At 39.8% G+C, this 22,351-nt stretch overlaps 1 long non-coding RNA gene across 15 annotated transcripts in view; it reads right to left on the bottom strand.

The window, feature by feature from the left end:
• Positions 1-22,351, bottom strand: part of LOC143643991 (uncharacterized) — a 160,315-nt gene that overhangs the window by 100,210 nt on the left and 37,754 nt on the right. For 9 of the 15 annotated variants that reach the window (XR_013156416.1, XR_013156428.1, XR_013156429.1 and 6 more), the window contains one exon: positions 21,856-22,031. The exons of 5 other annotated variants lie outside the window; for them this stretch is intronic. This is a non-coding gene — a long non-coding RNA (uncharacterized LOC143643991). Of the gene's footprint in view, positions 1-16,920; positions 22,032-22,351 lie in introns of those variants that run through there. One more of the 15 variants, XR_013156426.1, reaches the window with a different exon arrangement.

Here is a 22,351-nt window from a genome sequence, read left to right as displayed (position 1 = left end):
GAGTAGCATTAGGAGTCATAATACAGAAGCTTGAAAATATTCTCCAACCTGTGGTATACTTTTCAAAGCATTTAGACACCATAGCCCAAGGTTGAGGACCTTGTTTCAGAACAGAAGGAGCCATTGCCTTACTTACTGAACAAGCCACCAAGCTAACATGGGAACAAACTCTAACAGTATATATACCACACCAAAATTCAGAGACGTTCTAGAGGAAAAAAGACATCAGGGGCTTTCAAATAATAGGCTCCCAAAATACCAAGCTCAGCCAGATGCTCAAATCCAAGTCTCTACTACCCTGAACCTGGCTACTCTGCTACATACAAACCCAAACCAAGAGTGCACCCCTCAAGCACTCATGCACAGAGACATTAGCTCAAAATTATTCCAGCAGGCCAGACCTGCAAGAACACCCCTAGATAACCCAGAGTTGTAACCCACGTTTACAGATAGGAGTAGTTTTTGTAAAAGAAGGGGTCAGAAAAGCAGGATATGCTACTGTCTCCCTGTAGGAAGTTACAGAAATAAAGCCTCTACTCCATGGGACATTGGCCCAAAAGGCTGAACTGATAGCCTTCCCTAGGAGATTAATGTTAGCAGCTGGGTTGAAAATCAGTCTCTATATTGAGTCTAAGTATGTCTTTCCTGTGCTGGATGCTCACTCTGTCATCTGGAGGGGAAGAGGGCTGCTGACAAATAATAAGTCTCTTGTCAAACACAGACAAAAAATTCTCAACCTGCTAGAAATGGAAGGGAACCTACTTAGTAATTCTTGTCACCCCTACAGCAGTCAAAGTCAGTAGAGTCTTCAGTTGGACTGAAGATCCAACCAGATCAAGCTCCCCTGCCAGAATCCCACAGATCCTCCTGACCAGAGGGAATTCTACAACTGCCAGCCACTGGAAGGAACAAAGCTTCTGTTTAAAAAACAAAGCTTTCGATTCCTGGTGCCTGCCCATGCAAAAAACAAACAAACAAAAAACAAAACCACGTGTGCTTCCCACAACTATTTTAATAGTCCCTATCTTCATCTTAAACCAAACCAGACTAGTTAAAGCTGAAAACTACCCCCTCAAGGTTAACAAAACAAACCACAAAACTCACAGACCAAACAAATTGCTGGGTATGTATAAATCAAGGGCCTAACAAGTCAGCAAACCCCAGCCCCAAAATGTGCAACTCTGTCTATTACCACAATCCCACTCTATAACTTCTTTCCAAAACTAAATGACTGACCCCTCCTCTTCGATGCCATATCCAGCAACTCAGCTCACAGTGGCATTCACTACCCTTCTTACTGCGCCATCCAAGGAGCCCTGTCCTGGAATATCACAGGCCCCTCTGAGAAATGTCTAAGTCTTCTTTATTTTATCTAATCAGTGCTTCACAATTAGGACCCCTAGACGTATAAGACTGCAAGCTCATCTTCTGAGTCTTTCCTGGAGAAGCAAAATTTCTAGACCTAAAAAAAAGAGGCCCTTGAGCCATAAAAGGAAAAGAACTGAATCTCACACCATCCTCAGCAGTCAGCCCCCTGACTGTCCAGGGTAGTATTACTCTGCTAAATGGGACATGAGGGAACCCAATAAACTGCAAACCATCCTCTCAATATTGTCACCGCAGGTCCAGCTCCACCTCTAACTCCATAGTACTTGACATCACCAGCTTAGGAAAATGTTATACTTTCTCTAGCCAAGAGGGCTCACAAGAAAAATTACATTGGAATCCAAACAATAGCATTATCATCCTTGAAAAAATACAGAGTTTATCCATACCCCCCTGCGTAGCTCCCATTACAGGAGCTAAACTGTCTTCTTCCTTCCTAACAATCCAAGTTCAGCAAGCTGGTACCTGTGGAAGAACTGGCCTTCCCACAAGCAGTCCGGCCCTCACTGTAGGATTTTCATTAGCTCCTCACCCAAAGAGCAGGATCTTCTTTCTGTGTGGAATGAATGCATACTTAACCCTTCCCCCTGCACACAGGGCTCTGCACACTTATTTACCTTACCCCTGCTATATCAGTGGCCGATGAACAATGAGAAACGCTTCTGCCCCTTGTTACATCAAACAGACTTAATAACAGAGCCATCCCCTTCCTAATATCTCTTCTCACAAATTAGGAAAATGTTATACTTTCTCTAGCCTAGAATGCTCACAAGAAAAATTACACTGGAATCTAAACAAAAACATTATCATTCTTGAAAAAATAAACTCCACAGAACTTATCCATACCCCCTGCCTAGCTCCCATTACAGGAGCTAAACTGTCTTCTTCCTTCCTAACAATCCAAGTTCAGCAAGCTGGTACCTGTGGAAGAACTGGCCTTCCCACAAGCAGTCCAGCCCTCACTGTAGGATTTTCATTAGCTCTTCACCCAAAGAGCAGGATCTTCTTCCTGTGTGGATTGAATGCATACTTACCCCTTTCCCGCGCACACAGGGCTCTGCACATTCATTTACCTTACCCCTGCTATCTCAGTGGCTGATGAACACTGAGAAATGCCTCTGCCCCTTGTTACATCAAACAGACTTAATAAAAGAGCTATCCCCTTTCTCATATTCCTTCTCACAACTTTCAGAATAGCTACCGCTGCTGGAATAGGTATCAGAGGCATAGTCAGAGCCCAAAAAGTATACGCTAATTTATCCTTAGAACTTTCAAAAAGCCTCATCTCAACCAGTCACTCCCTCCAACTGCTACAAACACTACAAAATAGATTCTCTAGCTGCCTTAGTATTACAAACCACTGAGACATGTTAACTGCTGCCCAAGGAGGAAAACTGCCTATTTCTAAATGAAGACTGCTGTTTCTATGTAAACAAATCCCATGAAGTGGTTGAAAGCATTAGCGACCTAAAAAATCAAGCAGCAGTGCTAAGAGAAGAGGCTAACAGCACCTGACCTTTGTCCGATTTTCCTAACCTACTATCTTGGATCCTTCCTTCCTAGGCCTCTTGCTCCCCTACCTGTCTTCCTTCTGTTTGAACCCTGCTTGTTTAATCTTGTCAAATTTGTCAAATGTACTGTCCTCCTGGACCAAGACACTCATCTTTGCCTCTACTAGAATAGAAAAAGAATTTTATATCCTGGCAGGCAGAGACAACTACCCATAACAGCAAGAAGATTCCAGGAGACTTAACTTTGCCCCTCAGCCTCCCCTTAAGATTAAGGGTATTTTATTCTTTCAGGGGAAAACTGAAATAGGCTAGAATTGGGCACATGGATGCCAGTCTGTCTGAATGAAGGGATTGGTCAGCATCAAGCTATAGCTGAGATTGCCAGACAGAGAGAAAGAAAGGAGGAGCTGAATAAGAGGAGGAACAAACATTACTCAGAACCAGCTAAGATAGGCAGGTGGAGGGAGAAAGGAGGGGCTGAGGAAGAAGAGAACCAAACTCTACTTCTCAGAAATAGTAGAAACAACCAGGTAGAGAGAGAAAGGAAAGGTTAAGGGGAAGAGAATGGGAATTTTCACCCTAGTCTTAGCCTAAAAAAGTATAGCAACAGGCCAAAATATAAAACCTGAACATAGCCCAATCAAGTAAATCCCTTTTCCTGGGCATGCCCACACTAATTTCTTAAGTGTACTTAAGTGTACTTAAGAAATGTTTTAAGTATACTCCTTAAAAACCCTTTACTACTTTCCTCGTACATGTACTGGCCTTTCAATAAATTTCACTACTTTCTAGTATTTGTTCTCTTGTCCCTGAATTCCTTCTTGAAATGAGAAAACCAAGCCTAGAGTGGTGCTCGGCTCTGGTGCCAGCAGAGCTATGGCAATACCAGGACAAATTCTTTATAACCTTCATATCTAACAGAAGGTTGGTACACCAGCAAAAGGTAGTGCCAACACGTATGTAACCAATGACCATTGAAAGGCTGCCTTGTTCCTTCTCTTCCATGTTATCTAAGGTGAAAGGCCATCATTAGCACATCTTAAACATACTTACCTCTATTTCTAAATTTCCTATTCTCATGTAAATCCAGATTAGGTCTGGAGTGGACTCTCAGGTCAATTACTTAATAGCTGTGCATTCTTTGTATACTTACTGATCCCCTCTGTACTTTCTCTCCTTTTCTGAAAACTGGGGCTAATGATCGGATCTCTCATTGGTTTGAGATAACTGATATAATGGTGGTCATCATAATTTTGTTTCCTGTAGTATATACAGGATGCATTCAACATTTGGTAGGAAGAGTTCTCATTTATTCCTTTTCTTCTTCAGAAATTTTTTGGTAGTTCCTACAATTTTCTCCATAGTTAGTGGAACACTCTGATTTTTTTTTAAACTTCTGATCAACAGAAGGCTGAAAGATCATCTAGACTAACTTCTTAATGAATCCACCTCTTCACTCTACAGAATAAAGTTCATGGGGGGCCCCCTGATGAAAGCCCTGACCTAGTAGCCCATCACGAAACCTTGTCAATGGCCCCAGGGTAGTACCTCTCGGAGAGTCATCCAGTATCTATTTGTCTATTAGAAGGGCTCATGGCATTGGGCACCATTCCTTCTGGACCCTTCCTAGAACAGAATCCCCAGAACCAGACTTTAGGTGACTCTCTGTGAAGCAGATACCTCACAGGAAAGGAGAGAGGGTGTCTGACGTCCTGGGAAGTATTCTATGAATGATGGAGGGGACATAAACAGGAGCTTGAGAAGTCCTTCCTTTCTTGGGGTCTGGAGAGCATCCTTAGAAAACATGGGTGGGGGGTAGGAGCAGGGAATGGAAAAAGAGGAGATAATTCACAGCAGCCACAACATACTGAAACAGAGGGAATTAGGAATGGCCTTTTCTCTTGATGTAACAAGCAATTCAAACTTACAAGCCTGCTCAGAAGGTCAGATGAGTCTGAGAAGTATGCACCTCCAGTTGAAGACAGAGATTCTTCAGGGCAGACCAAGCCCTGTAATGCCTCTCCCCTGGGTTACAGTCCAGGCCTTCCCTAGGATATATTCCTCCTCCAAAACCCTCCCAACATTGAATAGGTATACCTCTCTCTACATTTTCTCTACCATTTGAGTCTTTCTTTCTGTTTATTCATTTATTTATTTATTTTGAATCTGCAGATTTGTTAAGGTATATTCACATAGCCTATACTCTACCCCAAATAAACAATATTTCAAAGTATCCTCAATTAGCTGCACAATCGTCATCACTCTCAATTTTAAACAATTTTCATTGCTCCAAAGAGAAAAGTAACAGATAGACACACCCACACCAAGAGAAAACTCTAAACACCATATAAGTCTTATCCCCACCCCCAATTATTCACCCATAGTATTATTGTGGTACTAGTGAGGTATTCTTGATATGTAGCATACCCTTAGTTTTTTCCATACACCAGCTGTGCCAGTTTAAAAGGATTTAAGTACTTAGAAAAGCCATGCTTTAATCTAATCAATCTTGTGGGCAGAATGGTTTCTTCTAATCCCTATTTGGTATCATAGGTTGGAAGCTTGATTATGTTATCTCCACGGAGATATGACTCAATCAACTGTGGGTATTAAACGTGATTAGATAGAGATGTGTCTTTACCCATTCTAAGTGGGTCTTGATTAGTTTACTGGAATCCTATAAAAGAAGAAGTATTTCGGAGAAAGGTTCAGAATGCTGCAGAACCATGAAGCGAAGAGTCTACCAGCCAGTAACTTTTGGAGATGAAGAAGGAAAACACCTCTTGGGGAGCTTCATGAAACAAGAAGCCAGAAGAGAAATCTAGGAGACTTCACCAAGTGCCCTTTCAGCTGAGAGAGAAACCCTGAATGTCATTGGCCTACTTGAACCTACGTATCTTTCCCTGGATGTCTGAGATTGGAAATTTCTATAGACTTGTTTTAATTGAGACATTTTTTTGGGCTTAGAATTATAAACTAGCAACTTATTAAATTCACCTTTATAAAAGCCATTCTGTTTCTCGTATATTGCATTCTGGCAGCTAGCAAACTAGAATACCACTCTATTATTAATTATCTAGTTTGCTAGCTGCCAGAATACAACCCACCAGAGATGAACTGGCTTTCAATAAAAGGGGATTTATTTAGTTAATAAATAGTTCTTCAGAGGAAAGGCAGCTAACTTTCAAATGAGGTCCTTTCTTACGTGGGAAGGCACAGGATGGTCTCTGCTGGCCTTCTCTCCAGGCCTCTGGGTTCCAACAACTTTCCCCAGGGTGATTCCTTTCTACATCTCCAAAGGTCTGGGCTGAGCTGTGAGTGCTGAGATGAGGTATGCTGTGCTGCTTTGGCTGTCCTACATTGAGTCTCTCATTTAAGCACCACCCAATTAAATCAAACATCATTCATTGCAGCAGGCATGCCTCCTGACTGCAGATGTAATCAACAACAGATGAGGTTCACATCCCACTGGCTCATGTCCACAGCAATAGTACTAAGCACCTTCACCTAGTCAAGTTGACACCTGAATCTAACTACCACATGTCCACCTCTTGTCAACTTGGCAATTACACTCATCACCTTAATTAAAGTGCAAAAAATTCTCTTCTAGCTGTGGATCTATGAATCTCAAAACAAGTTATCTGGTGCCAATATGCAAAGGAGGATATTCAGAGGATACAGGTTTTCATTTGCATAGGGAGAAATTGGAAGGAGCACAGATGTAAAACCTACAGGGCAAATGCCATTGGATTTCAAAGTCTGAAAGTCATTTATCCTTCAGCTTTAGAAAGTGGCAGTCCCACCCTTTCCAAGGGCCTATGCAATGGCTCACCTCTTTCCGAATCAACCTCAGGGGACATTTAGGAGACCACCTTTTTCTCGGCTCCACCCTCTCCAAGCATTGGGGCCACACCTGGGCTCTCTGCCATTTCCAGGGCACACGCTCAACCCCTCTATGTAGTGGCAGCCAGGCTCTCCCCAGGACCCCAAGGAGCATGCTGTACTTTCTCCAAGGCCTTAGCTGCACGACTCTTCCACTGCAACGAGGTGGGACACCTATCCTCACCCTTCAGGGTAATCTCACCTTCTCCATGTATATGGGTGGGTCCACTCTCCTGGCTGACGTTTCTTGGCTTCAGACCCAAGCTTCTATGGTTCTGACTCTGCAAACTCCAATTTTTCTCTTTTCTGTCCCCCTTTGTCCAGATTGTCAGTGGTTGTGTTTACACCAACAGTCTCTTCAAGCACTCCAGGACTTCTCCATCATTCTCTACACAGTTCCTCCAAAATCTTCCCCTTATTCATTTAAAAAGCTGTTCCAACATGTTTGGTATTTGCAAACAGAAGCAGCCACTTCTGGTACCAAAATCTGTTCTAGTTTGCTGCTATAGTTTGCAAATACCAAACATGTTGGAAAGGCTTTTTAAATGGATAAGGGGAAGATTCTGGAAGAGTTGTGAGAAGCTTGATAGAGAAGGCCTAGAATGCTTTGAAGAGACTGTTGGTAGAAATGTGGACTCTAAAGACACTTCTGATACAGCCTTAAACAGAAATGAGGTGTGTGTTATTATAGACTGGAAGGGAGACAAGCCTTGTTTTAAAATGGCAGATAATCTGGCAAAATTGACTAGTGGCTTTGGCTGAAAGGCAGATTTTTAAAGTCATGAAGTTGGATATTTAGCAGAAGAGATGACCAAATTTAATGTGGACAGTGTAGCCTGGTTTCCCCTCACAGCTTATAGTGAAATGCGACAGGAAAGAGATAAGCTGAGAACTAACTCTTGGGTACTAAGAAAGCAGGAATTAATGTGCTGGAAAATTCTGGACTTCCAGGAGGGGAGACCCCAAAGAATGGTGCCCCATGTGAGGATTTGGCTAAATGTGGAACCAGCCAGCCATTTCAGAGAAAGCCAAGATGGGACATGGAGTTATCCACGAAGAATTTGTGGAAACTCCTTATGTCTGATGGGCATGATCCAAGGCTACTGCGTAGAAAGCCAACGAGAGTGCTGTGGGACCTGTATAAACAGAGCCTCTCCCAGTCTGGATTGTGGGTTTCAGAGAAAGGACACATTGGAGGGAAAATAACTTCAGAGGCAAAACCATGGAGGCCAGGGTCTGAAGTCAAGAAACCTCGGGCCAGGAAAGTGGACCCACCCAAGCATGTGGAGAGGGTGAATTTGCCCGAAAGGCAGAGGATGGGCCCTCCAGCTGTCCTCGGGGCTTGGGGAGAGCCTGGCTGCCACCACATGGAGGGGTTGAGCATGTGCCCCGAAGATGGCAGAGAGCCAGGGTGCAGCCCCGATGGTTGGAGAGGGTGGAGCCAAGAAAAAGGAGGTCTCCCTAATGTCCCTCAAGGTTGCATTCGAAGAGAGGCAGGCCTCTGCACAGGCCCTTGAAAAGGGTGGGATGCCGCTTTCTACAGCCCCAAAGATAAATGATTCTCAGACTTTGAAATCTAATGGACTTTGCCCTGCGGGTTTTTAAAACTGCATTGGTCCAGTGACCCCTGTGTTCCTTCCTCCCTATGGAAATGTGTATATGTATCCTATGACTATTCTACCTTTGTATGTTGGCAGCAAATAACTTGTTATGAGTTTTCAAAGGTCCAAAGTCAGAGGATAATTTTGCCTTAGAATAGACCATGCCTGTAACTAACTCTGATAGGAGTTTGTATGTTTCTAACTTTGTATCATGTATATTGCTACTGAAATGGTTTAAGGTTCTCTGATATTGTTATAGAATGAATGTATTTTGCATATGGGGAAAACATGTCTTTTTTAGGGTCCAGAGGGTGGAATGTGCTGGTTTGAAAGGATGTATGTCCCCTAGAAAAGCCATGTTTTAATCTAAATCTCATTTCATAAAGGCAGAATAGTCCCTATTCAATTCTGTATGTTTGAAACTGTAATCACATCATCTCTCTGGAGATGTGATTTAATCAAGAGTGGTTGTTAAGCTGGATTAGGTGACGACATGTCTCCACCCATTTGGGTGGGTCTTGATAAGTTTCTGGAGTCCTATAAAAGAGGAAACATTTTGGAGAATGGAGGAGATTCAGAAAGAGCAGAGAATGCTGCAGCACCATGAAGCAGAGAGTCCATCAGTCCATCTTTGGAGATGAAGAAGGAAAATGCCTCCTGGGGAGCTTCATGAAACAGAAAGCCAGGAGAGAAAGCTAGCAGATGATGATGTGCTCACCAGGAGTCTTTCCAGATGAGAGAGAAACCATGACTGTGTTTGCCATGTGCCTTCTCAGATGAGAGAGAGACCCTGAACTTCATCGGCCTTCTTGAACCAAGGTATCTTTTCCTGGATACCTTTAATTGGACATTTCTATAGATTTGTTTTAACTGGGACATTTTCATGGCCTTTGAACTGTAAACTAGCAACTTATTAAATTCCTCTTTTTAAAAGCCGTTCTGTTTCTGGTATATTGCATTCTGGCAGTTAGTAAACTAGAACAATTAACTTTTAGTACAAGTGGCATACATTGAAGTAGTTCGTGAAGAACTTATTTATACTTGGAATGCCTATCAGTAAGATACATGACTTTAAACAATCCCTTTCAATCATATTCGCTGTCAATATGGCACTATTATTCATAATCCTACTAATAAACTACTATCACCTCTATCCATTCTCAAACATTTAAGCTCAACATCGTTAATTCATTCCTTTAGCTATGGATATCCAGTTTTCCCAGCACCATTTATTGAAAAGACTATTCTGTTCCAGTTGAATGAATTTAGGGGCCTTGTTGAAGAGCAATTGACCATAGATCTGGGGGTCTATTTCTGAACTCTCATTTTTATTCCATTGATCAAGATACCTATCATTGAGTCAATACCATGCTGTTTTGACTACTGTGGCTTTATAGTAAGCTCTAAAGCCAGGAAGTGTAAGGCCTCCCATTTAATTCTTCTCTTTTACCATGTTTATGTCAATTTAAGGCCTCTCTCCCTTCCAAATAAAGTTGGTAACTATTCCAAGTCTACAAAGGAGGTTGTTGGAATTTTGACTGGCATTGCATTGAATCTGTAGATTAATTTGGGTAGAACTGACATCTTCACGACATTCAGCCTTCAAATACACAAAAAAACGAATATCTTTCTACCTATATAGGCCTTCTTTGATTTCTTTTAGCAATGTTTTGCAGTTTTCTGTGTAGAGGTCCTTTACATCCTTGGTTAAGTTTATTGCTAGATACTTGATTTTTGTAGTTGCTACAGTTAATGGAAGTTTTTCCTTAATTGCCTCTTCACTTAAGTCATTAGTACTGTATAGAACCATTGCAGATTTTTGCAAATTAATCTTATATCCCAACACTTTGCTGAATTTGTTTATTAGCTCAACTACCTACGTCATATATTTCTCAGGGATTCCAAGTGTAGGATCATGTCATCTGCAAATAACGAAAGTTTTACTATTTCCTTTCCAATTTGCGTGCCTTTTGTTTCTTTTTCTTGCCTAATTGCTCCAGCTAGAGCTTCCAGCACAATGTTGAATAATAGTGGTAACAAAGGGCATCCCTGTCTCACTCCCAACTTAGGGGGAATGTTTTCAGTCTCACCATTGCATATGACGGTGACTGTGGGTTTTCCATATATGCTGTTTTTCATATTGAGCAAGTTTCCTTCAATTCCCAACTTTTTAAGTGTTTTTATCAGAAAAGGATGCTGAATTTTGTCAAATGTTTTTTAGTATCAATCGAGATGATAATGTGAGTTTTTCCTTTCAATTCATTAAAGTATTGTATTACGCTGAATGATTTTCTTATGTTGAACCACCCTTGCATGCTTGGAATAAACTTCACTTGGTATGTAATTCTTTTAATGTGTCTTTGGATTCAACTAGAAAATATTTTGTTGAGAAGTTCTACATCTATATTCACTAGAGAGATTGGCCTGTGGTTTTCCTTTCCTGTAGTATCTTTATCTAGTTTTGGTATTAGAATGATTATTAGCTTCATAAAATGAGTTTGGCAACATTTCTTTTACTTCAATTTTTGGGAATGTTTTAGCAGGAATGGTGTTATTTCTTTTTTGTAATGTTTCGTAAAATTCCCCTGTAAAGCCATCTGGCCCTGGGCTGCTTCTTGTAGGAGAAGCCACAAGAATGACTAATTGGATCTGTGTACTTGCAATTGGTTCATTGAAGTCTTCTATTTCTTCTCAAGTCAGTGTAGGATGTTCATATGTTTCTAGGAAATTATTAATTTCCTCTAAGTTATCTAGTCTGTTGGCCTACAGTTGTTCATAGAATCCTTTCATAATTTTTTTTCCCGTTTGGAATCCATAGTAATGATCCCCCTCTCATTCTGTGCTTATTTGCATCTTCTCTTTTTTTTTTTTTATTTTTTGCATGGGCAGGCTCCAGGAATCAAACCCAGTCTCCAGCTCAGCAGGTGAGAATTCTTGCCACTGAGTCACCATCATACCACCCCATCTTCTCTTTTTAACTGTGTCAGTCTAGTTAAAAACTTTTCAATCTTGTGGATCTTCTTAAGGAACCAAGTTTTGGATTTATTTATTCTCTCTATTGGTTTTTTTGTTTGTTTTCTATTTCATCTATTTCTGCTTTAATCTTTGAATAAACCACAACCAGAGACACAACTGCAGGGATGCAGGGAAAATTCTCATGCAAGAAATTTAACAATCATTAAAGTTTTTATATCAGAAATCCTCTAGGCCTGAGAGGTGGGTTGTGCCTTTACCTTCCTTTACCACCTTTGGTATACTTGCAGTACCACAGTTCTGTACTGGTTAGCACTGCCTCCTATGATAGAGTAAAGCATTATTGGCCTAAACTACCACATTTCAATAGGGAAAAAATGTGAGCCACAAATGCAAGCTACAAATTTAAGTTTTCTTGTATCCTCACTGTGCTGTTCTGAAAGTATTAGGTACCCCAGAAAAGCCATGTTTTAATCCTGATCCAATCTTGTGGGAGCAAACTTTTCTTTCAATCCCAATTCAGTACTGCAGGTGGGAAATTTAATCAGATTATCTCCCCAGAGATGCAACACACCCAATTGTGGGTGTGACCTGTGATTACATAGTGATGTGACCCCACCCATTCCAAGTGGGTACTGATTAGTTTGCTGGAATCCTTTTAGAAAGGAAACATTTTGGAGAGAGTCAGAAATGACAGAAAACTCAAAGTCAACAGAGCCCAGAGCTGACACCAATGCTGACACTCAGAGATCAGGGACCCAGATAGTTTAGTGATGCTTGGAGCCTAGTAGACATTGCCATGAGATGTTAAGCAAGCCAGAACCTGGAAACAGCCAAGGGAAACCAAAAAATGAAAGTTAGTCCTAGAGGAGCAAAGTGAGGGACCCCCAACAGGAACAGAGGCTGAAGGCATTGGAGTTCAGGAGCAAGGGACCAGCAGATGCCAGCCACATGATTACCCAGCTGACAGAGGTGTTCCTAACCTATCAGCCTTCCTTGAATTACAGCTATCTGTCCCTAGATGTCTTAGTTTGGTCAATTTTATTGGCATAGAAATATAAACTTGCAACTTTTTAAATTCCCCTCTTTAAAAAGCTGCTCTAGTTCTGGTACATCACATTCTAACAGTTTGCAAACTAAAACACTCACTGGAAATGCAAAATAAAAGGAAAAATTAATTTTTATAACATGATTGCTATATATAAAAATATGTCAACTCAAAATATTATCTATTCCACATGACATTCATTTTAAAATAATAAATGAAGTATTATAAAATTATAAACATAAGTGAACTTAAGAAAATTGAATTAGAGTGATTAGAGCAACATTATCTAATAAGGCCATATTTTGAGAGGACATAATAAGGATAATTCAACCACACAAATATCTGGGGATAAGAAATGAAGCTGAGGTAAAAAGGAAGTTTGTGGGACATCTGGGGAAGGGATATTGTGCAGAACATCAAGAGGTTTATTTTAGCTTGAAACAAGAGAAAGGAATATAGTAATGGCTGAAGGCAGAGAGGTAGGGCAGTCTAAATTAGGTAAGGCCTGGCTTATAGTCTAAGCAAGGTGTTTAGTACTGAAAGGCTTTGAGGAAATAAGTGACATGAACAGTTCACATATATTGTAATAGATGTGAACTCTCTACTGAAGGGGCGCAGTATACAGGAGGAGCAAGGATAAGGACATGGAGCCTATTAGGAAGCTATAGCCAAATCCCAGGTGATCAATATAATGGCTTGAACTAGCATGGTGTAAAGCTGTCAGATTCTAGATATTATTTGAAACCTGAAGGTAGAGAAAACACTATTATTATGTAATTATTCTGTTTCAGCCATTATCTTTGTGTTTTATGCTACCTACACCTAAAAGAACATCCTAAGATCCACACTTCACTAAGACAGCCCAAGGGGTTGTAACTGGTAACTTATATGGTTAGCCAAGGCATGGGGTTTAAAAACAAATAAACCATAGGCAAAGCAGAGATTTAGGATCTGTGGCATGAAACACACCACTGCCATCAGAGGCAACCGTACTGAAGTACTAAATAAGAGTGTTTCAAATGTGTTAAGTGTATAATTTAATTCTGTTACCCATCTGTTCTAGCCTAATGACTGACCCTTTAAATGAGACAAATGGCTGAATGTCTCCCAGTACACTCCTTCTATTTTGAGGTCATTTCCCTTGAGTAAGAAATCCAGTTGAAAGTGGATGTATTGTTTGGCAGAAGAAAACAAAATGACACTGCATTCACATCACTAGAAATCCCCTGACTGGCATTTAAATTCAAAGGGAATTTTGCCAAATTTTCCATAGTCAGCAGAAGCTTTCACTTTTAATCAACCCATCATTTTAGGGATAGAAAAATGGAAATTTTCTATTTATTAGCTTACAACCATACATCCCTATCAGACTATTCTAAGCATCCAGTTTGAAAGTATGTGGGAAACCATCTGAACTAGGGGACAAAAGAGTGGGGAGAGAGGAACTTATTTAAGGACTAGTATTAGATAAGTGGATCAAATATGTACTTTGTATAATGGCCCATATACTGCTTACTTCTTCACAGCAGGAAAGAACCATTAGCCAAAAGGCTGCCAGCACCAAATTCAATAGTTTATGTATCAATTTACCTTAAATCCACCTCAGTAATAACTCTGAATGTTAATGGATTAATCTCCCCAATTAAAAAACACAGATTGGCTCAATGGATTAAAAATATGATTCAAATTTTTATTATTTACAAGAGACTCATCTTAGACCCAAAGATACAAATAGGTTGAAGTGAAAGGATGTAATAAGATATTCCACACAAATGGTAACCAAAAGAAAGCTAGGATGGCTATATTAGCAGCAGACAAAATAGTCTTGAAATGCAAAGATGTCGTAAGAGTACTCTGGGAAGATGGTGGAAGAGGAGAGGCAGAGCTAACTTCTCCACCATGGAATAACTGGAGAAAAGGCAGAAAACGACCAGGACAACAGTTCCAGGATACGAACAACCCAAGTTCACTGGGCTTCTTTGACTTGCACATACTTTGCTATTTTCTGATTTCTTTATATTTGTTTATCTTCATATGCATATGAAGATGCAAAAAGATATTGCCCAGACAAATGAATAAATTAAAAACTTAGAGGAGACTAAGCTAATCAAAGAAATACAGACAAATCTCCAAAATAAGTTCAGTGGGTTGGCCAGAGAGTTAAAGGATATCACAGAAGAACATAAAGAAGAATGTGAAAGACTAAACTGAAAAACAGCAGACCTTATGGAGATGAAAGATACTGAAGAACAAATTTAAAATATACTAGAGGTACACAAAAGCAGATTTGAAGAGGCAGAAGAAAGAATACATATACTAGAGGACAAATGGATTCAAACACACAAAAGAACAAATGGCAAAAAAGATGGAAAAAACTGGAATTGGATCTCAGGGAAATGATGGACAACATGAAATGCACAAATAGATGAATCATTGGTGTTCCTAAAGGAGAAAAAGAATAGAAAAGGGCTAGCAAGATGATTTGAGGAGAAAATGGGGGAAAACTTTCCAACTGTATAAAAGCTATAAATGGGCAAATCAAAGAAGTCCAATTGTGGTAGTTAGGTTCAGGTGTCAACTTGGCTAGGTGAAGGTGCCTAGTTCTATTGCTGTGGACATGAGCCAATGGCATGTGAACCTCATCTATTACTGATTACATCTGCAGTCAGCTAGGAGGCATGCCTGCCACAATGAATGATGTTTGATTTAATCGGCTGGTGCTTAAATGAGAGATTCAACATAGCACAGCCAAAGTAGTTCAGCATACCTCATCTCAGCACTCACAGCTCAGCCCAGGCTTTCGGAGATGCAGAAAGGAATCACTCCGGGGAAAGTTGTTGGAACCCAGAGGCCTGCAGAGAAGGCCAGCAGAAATCACCTTGTGCTTTCCTGTGTAATAAAGAACCTCAGTTGAAAGTTAGCTGACCTTCCTCTGAAGAACTATATGTTAAATCAATAAATCCCATTTTATTAAAGCCGTCTCTGGTGTATTGCATTCTGGCAGCTAGCAAACTAGAATACCAATAAAACCAAAATAGAATAAATCCAAACAGACCCACTCCAAGACACAAACTAAACAAACTACAAATGCTGAAAAGAAGCAGAAAGTCCTGAAAGCAGAAAAGGAAAACAATTAACCACAGACAAGGGAAGCCACATAAGATTAACTTTGGACTTCTCAACAGGCATCATGGAGGTGAGAACACAGTGGTATGATATATTTAAAATTCTGAAAGAGAAAGGCTTCCAGCCAATAATTCTTTACAAGTAAAATTGTCCTTCAAAAATGAGGGAGACTATATTCTGGAGCAGCTATAAGAAAAAATCTGAGAGGATCATATGGTAGCCCATGACAAACTCTGGGATCTGTCCTGTAACTACTTGTTGAAGAGTGCTTTGAAAACTATTGGGTTTTTTTTCTTTCTTTGCTTTGTATATGTTATATTACACAATTTAAAAAGTTAAAAAAAAAGAGAGAGATTAAATTTTTCACAGACAAAAAAATGCTGAGTATTTGTTAATAAGAGACCTGCGCTACATGAAATACTAAAGGGAGATCTGTTGGATGGAAAAAAAAAGGAGAGGGAGGTCTGGAGAAGGACATAAAATTGAAGAGTTATCAGTAAGGTTAACTTAAAGGACAAAAAGAGAGAAATGGAAAACAATATATAGATCTGACAAAAAAAAAAAAGGAGAAGATGTTAGATTCAAGAACTGCCTTTATGGTAATAAGTCTGAATGTTAATGGACTAAACTCACCAATTAAAAGATACAGATTGGCAGAATGGATTAAAAAATATGATGTTTATGCCATTTGCAACAAGAGAATCATCTTAGACCCAAGAATACAAGTAGACTGAAAGTGAATGGATGGGAAAAGATGTTCCATGTAAGCTGTAACCAAAAGAAAGCAGGAGTAGCTATAGTAATATCAGACAAAATGGACTTTAAATGCAAAGATCTCATAAGAGATAAGAAAAGACACTACATATCAATAAAAGGGACAATTCAGCCAAGAAGAAATAACAATCATAAATGTCTATGCTTTCAGACTAGGAAGCTCTAAAGAACATGAGGCAGATGTTGGGAAAAACTGAAGGAAGCAATAGATCTCAAGGACAGTGGGAGACTTCAATATACTATGTTCTTCTATAAACAGAATAACCTGACAGAGTATCAGTAAGGGAACAGAGAACCTAAACAATATGATAAATGACTTAGACCTAACAGACATATATACATTGTTACACACCAAACACCAGGATATATGTTCTTCTCTATGTTCAGGGAACATTCTCCAGGATAGATAATATGCTGGTGCACAAAACAGGTCTTAATAAATTTAAAAAGATGGAAATTATTCAAAGCACTTTCTCTGACTACAATGGAATGAAGCTGGAAATAATAACCACCAAAGAATGAAAACTTTCACAAATATACAGAGATTATATAACACATTTTTAAGCAATCAGTGTATAAAAGAAGAAATTACAAGAAAATCAGTAAATATCTGGAGATGAATAAAAATGAGAATATAACATTTCAGAATTTATAGTATGTGGGAAACATACTGCTGAGGGATATTTATTATCCTAAATGCCATTATTACAAAAGAAGAAACAGCAAAAATCAAGGACTTAAGTGCTTACCTAGAGAAACTAGAGAAAGAACAGCAAACTAACCCCAAAGCAAATAGAAAAAGAGAAATAACAAATATTAAAGCAGAAATAAATGAACTGGACAACAAAAAAACAATGGAATCAATAAAACCAAAAGTTGGTTCTTTGAGGAAATCAACAAAATTGATGGACCCACAACTAGGCTGACAAAAAAAAAAAAGAGAGAGAGAGAGAGAGTATGCAAATAAATAAAATCAGAAATGGGATGGGGATCTGTCATGGTCAGGTTCACATGTGAACTTGGCCAAGTGGCGGTACCTGTTTGTCTGGTTCAGCAAGTGCTGGCCTGTCTGTCTGTTGCAGTGAGGATATTTCATAGAATTAAATCAGGATCACGTCAGCTGTATCCACAGCTGATTTCATTTGTAATCAGCCAAGGGGAGTGTCTTCTGCAATGCGTGATGCTTAATCTAATCACTGGAAGCCTTTTAAGGAGGATTCAGAGGAGACAGGCTCTCTTCCTGCTTCGGCTGTTGAGCCTCTCCTGTGGAGTTCATCCAGACTCTCCATCAGAATCATCGGCTTCACAGCCTGCCCTGAGGATTTTGGACTCTGCGTACCCACAGTCAGTTTATAAAGGTGTGAGACACTTTTATAAATTTTATATTTGCGAGTGTTCCCTGTTAATTCTGTTTCTCTAGAGAACTCTAATACAAGGTCACTGCCACAGACTCTGAAGAGATTAAAAAAAAAGCTTAAGAAGATACTATGAACAACTATACATCAACAAACCAGACAATTTAGAGGAAATGGGAAAATTCCTAGAAATGCACAAACAACCTACACTGACTCAAGAAGAAATAGAAGATCTTAACATACCAATCACAAGTAAAGTCAGTCAGTCATCAAAAATCTTCCACAAAGAAAAGCACAACATCAGATGACTTCACGGGGGAATTTTACCAAACATCCCAAAAAGAACTAACACCAATCTTGCTCAAAAGCTTACAAAAATCTGAGGGAAAAGGGACAGAGCCTAATTCATTTTATGACACTAATATTACTCTAATACCAAAACCAGATAAAGATGCTATAAGAACAGAAAATTATAGGTAATCTCTCTAATGAACATACATTAAAAAATTCTCAACAAAATACCTGTAAATTGAATCCAATGGCACATATACCATGACCAAGTGGGGTTTAAACAAGACAAGGAAGGGAATGAAAACATTAACAAATCAAAAGGGAAAAGTCATATGATCATCTCGATTGACACTGAAAAAGCATTCAACAAAATTCAGCATCTTTTTCTGATAAAAACACCTAAAAAGATAGGAATCAAAGGAAATATCCTCAATAGCATAAAGGGTATATATGAAAAACCCACAGTCAACATCATATTTAATGGTGAGAGACTGAAAGCATCACCCCTAAGATGGAGAAAGAGACAAGGATGCCCACTGTCACCACTATTATTCAACATTGTGCTAGACATTCTAGCTAGCGTAATCACGCATGCAAAATAAATAAAAGGCATCCAAATTGTTGTGTCTAAAATTTTTACTGAGGCTTTATCGCATAGGCATGGCTTATGACTGAGTTATTATCCGCATTGTCTACTTTAGTTTTCAGCTCTGCCCATTCTGGAGGTTGGCCTGGCACCTGGATTACGGAACCCACCATGAGTCACCTCTTCAGAGTAAACTATCAGGTGTGGTGGCCTGAGCTGTCCACATTGAATAACAATGACACTACTTTCACTTTGGAATCTCTAAGGGCTTAGGGGTTACCTTCCAGGAACCAAGAACAAAGACCAGACCTCCTTTGGGACAAGACCAAATTCTTTATTACACACCATTCATCTGCTTATGTCTGAAATATGTGCCTAGAAAATTTAATTCTATTGAAAAACAGAAAAAGATGTTACATTGTGAGTGAATGAGGTGCCAGGTACTGTGAAAGTATTGTTTCTAATTTTTACAACTACTGTACAAAGTGGTACTACCTGTCCCATTTTACAGATAGAAATTGAGCGTCAGAAAAGTTGCCCAAAGTGTTAAAGCTGGAAAGTTTATGCATTCAACCAAGTTGACACAGCATACCCTTGGGCTGTTATAGCCATGTTGCCAATTTCGTTCATTCATCATACAAACATTTACTGAATTCCTACACTCTGCCAGGAACTGTTCTACATGCTGGAGATACAGCAATGAGAAAAATAGACTGAAATCCCTGCTAACATGGCATTGATATTATAATGGAAATGACAGAAAGATAACATACAAATACATAGGTAAAATATGTATTATTTTAATGGTAAAGCATTATGTATACATTTTGGGATTTTTATTCTAGCATAACACCTTTGAAACAATTGGCAAAATTGATTATCGGCTATTAGTATACATAAGACTGCTAATTTTGTTAGGTTTCATGATGGCATGGCAGCTGTGATATTAAAAAAAGTTACTCATCACTTAAAGATGAAGATTGAAGTATTTATAGGTAAAATAAAATAAGACTAGAAAAATTCTTGATAATTATCAATATTGGGTGATATATCTCTGGGGTAGGGTCATTATACTAAATTTTCTAATTTGGTGTGTAGTTGAAGTTTTCCCTAATACAGGGTTGTTTTTTTTTTTCAAAGATATCAATAGACAAGGGTGGCAGTTAGGATGTGCAAGGGACACTGCAAAACCAAACGGGAAGATCAGGGAAGGTAACTGTGGTAGTTAGAGTCAGTTGTCAACTTGGCCAGGTGAAAGCACCTAGTTCTGTTGCTGTGGACATGAGCCAATGGTAGGTGAATCTCATCTGTTGCTAATTACATCTGCAGTTGGCTAGGAGGCGTGTCTGCTGCAATGAGTGACGTTTAACTTAATTGGCTTGTGCTTAAATGAGAGAACGCAATGTAGCACAGCCTAGCAGCTCAGCATTCCTCATCTCAGCACTTGCAGCTCAGCCCAGGCCTTTGGAGAAGTCACCCGGGGCAAAGTTGTTGGAACCCAGGGGCCTGGAGAGAAGACCAGCAGAGACCATCCTGTGCCTTCCACGTAAGAAAAGAGCCTCAGTGGAAAGTTAGCTGCCTTTCCTCTGAAGAACCAACAAAATAAATCCCCTTTTATTAAAAGCCAATCCGTCTCTGGTGTGTTGCATTCCGGCAGCTAGCAAACCAGAACAGTAACAAAGAAGGTAACTTGGTATGAAAATATGAACAAGGAAGAGGAGGAAGTTATGTGAATCTCTGGGGTAAGAACATTCTGGTTGGAAGTAGCAGCTAGTTCCTCCCCCTATGTGGGACAGCACTCCCAGGGGTGTAAGTCTCCCTGGCAACATGAGACTGGACTCCCAGGAATGAGCCTGGCACTGGCATTTTGGGTCTGAGAACTGGAACTGGAACAAAATAAAGTTTCAGTGGCTAACAGATTTCAAATAAGAAGTAACTGAAGGTTACTCTCATGCAAATTTAGCCATATATGCAAACTACCATAGTATGCCAAGCCACAACCAAGAGTATTCCTGAAAACCCTAGGGAGTGCCCTGGGCTCTATCTAAGTCTCTATAAAAGTTTTTCTTAGTAAGCTTACTTTTCAGGAACTTAAGGGCTCCAGATTGATCCTATGCCAGATAAGCCCTGAAACCCAGAGGTACCAGTCTCTCCAAGAACATCAACCAGTATCATTGCTCTACCTCATAAGATCAACATCCCTTTCCAGCATGAAGTAGTTAAAATGGTCATTGCCCAGGTATTGCTGAAGATTGAGAAAAATCAAACAAGAGGGAGGAGGTATAACTGGGATATTAGGACTTAACAAATGACCGTCACCACTGACTCATATAGCTATTTCTTTTTAGTGTCTCATGTTTTAGAATAGGCCAGGGGAAATACTGGAAATTGAACTATAATAATCCAGTAGCCCTGATCTTTGATAATGATTGTATAAGTATAGTGTTAAAAAAAAAAAAGCAGCAGCTAGTAAGGATTCCAGAGGTAGGAATGTTTCTACTACAGTCAAGAAATAAAGTCCAATGGGTAGAAAGAAATGACAAATGAAGATGTTAGGAGGTGGCATCAGAAGGTTAACTGGATGGGCAGGGAGAAGAAGAAATGAATGCGGGGCCATATCCAACAAAGTAATATGTGAAATATCAAAAACATCCTAGAAATCAAAGGAAAAGACAGAAAACCCAAGAGAAAAATAGGCCTAAGATTTCAACAGGCACGCCACAAGAAAGGTAATGGTCAATAAACATATGAAAGGTGCTTTGTCATTAGGCACCACAGAAATTCAAATTAAACTACAATGCCACACACCCACAGATAAGTTAAAATTTTAAAGGCACAATCAAGATGACAGGGTGAGACAAATCCATTCCCCCCCAAAAGTTTTGAAGAACTAGTATGAAATGGCAGAAACATCTTTCTCTAAGCTCCAAATAGTTAAGGGATTGAGTAATGAAATGAGTGCTGAATCAAGAAAAAACATCTTAAAAGTGGTACGTTAGTCAGCATATTTTGGTTTTCACTCATGTGTATTCCAGTGCTGTCCAACAACTCTTCAGCACAGCTGTTCTTATGGTAACTCCACTGTGCAGGTGGCTTAGATCTTTTAGCTCTATGATTATTGCTTGGTTTCAGCTTCCAGGTTCTTGGCTATGCTGCAAGAAAGAATGCAAAGGCACAGCACAAATACACCAAATGAGTAGGAAATTTATTAAGCATGCATGCAGAGAAGGAGAATGTGGGCACTCTCACAAGTAAAGAAAGATGGAGGGCAAGAGGCTCCCAACATAGGGACCATCTGTCTTTATTGCTTTGCTTCACTTACTTCCCTTCTCCTTCTTTGTTCAAGGTCCTTCCTCTTACCCTCCCTTCTCTCGATGGCAGTGTCTGGTGATAGATGGTCCATTTGGGTGGGTCAGTTGATTCAACCCTTCTCCAGGGATGACACACTCAGGCAGGGGTCATTTGGCTTCAGATGGGTCCAGTTGCTGCTGGTATTTCCTGTAAGTAAGTAGCCCCCAGTCAGGTATGCCTGTTGACAGGTCTTGCTGACCTTGATTAACTGTCCTTGTTCAAGGGCTCCTTCACTTTTTTTTCTCTCTCCCCTCTCTCCCTGTTCTAGCCCATCTCTTTATCTCAATACAAATCTCCATGGACTGTGGAAAAGAACATTTATTTCTCTTCAAGTACCCATTTGCCCCATTGAATTTTCAGCCTCCTTCTAGTTAGGCAGGTTTGGAAGACCAATTCTGGAAAATGGTCTTGGAGCAGAAGTGATGTCTTATTTCTTTGCAAACCTTCAACATGCTGCTATGAATTTT

The sequence above is a fragment of the Tamandua tetradactyla genome, chromosome 8, assembly GCF_023851605.1.
Source record: "Tamandua tetradactyla isolate mTamTet1 chromosome 8, mTamTet1.pri, whole genome shotgun sequence".
Lineage (NCBI taxonomy): Eukaryota > Metazoa > Chordata > Mammalia > Pilosa > Myrmecophagidae > Tamandua > Tamandua tetradactyla.
The sequence above is the reverse complement of the archived record's forward strand: the minus strand, read 5'-3'. Positions and strand labels throughout refer to the sequence as shown.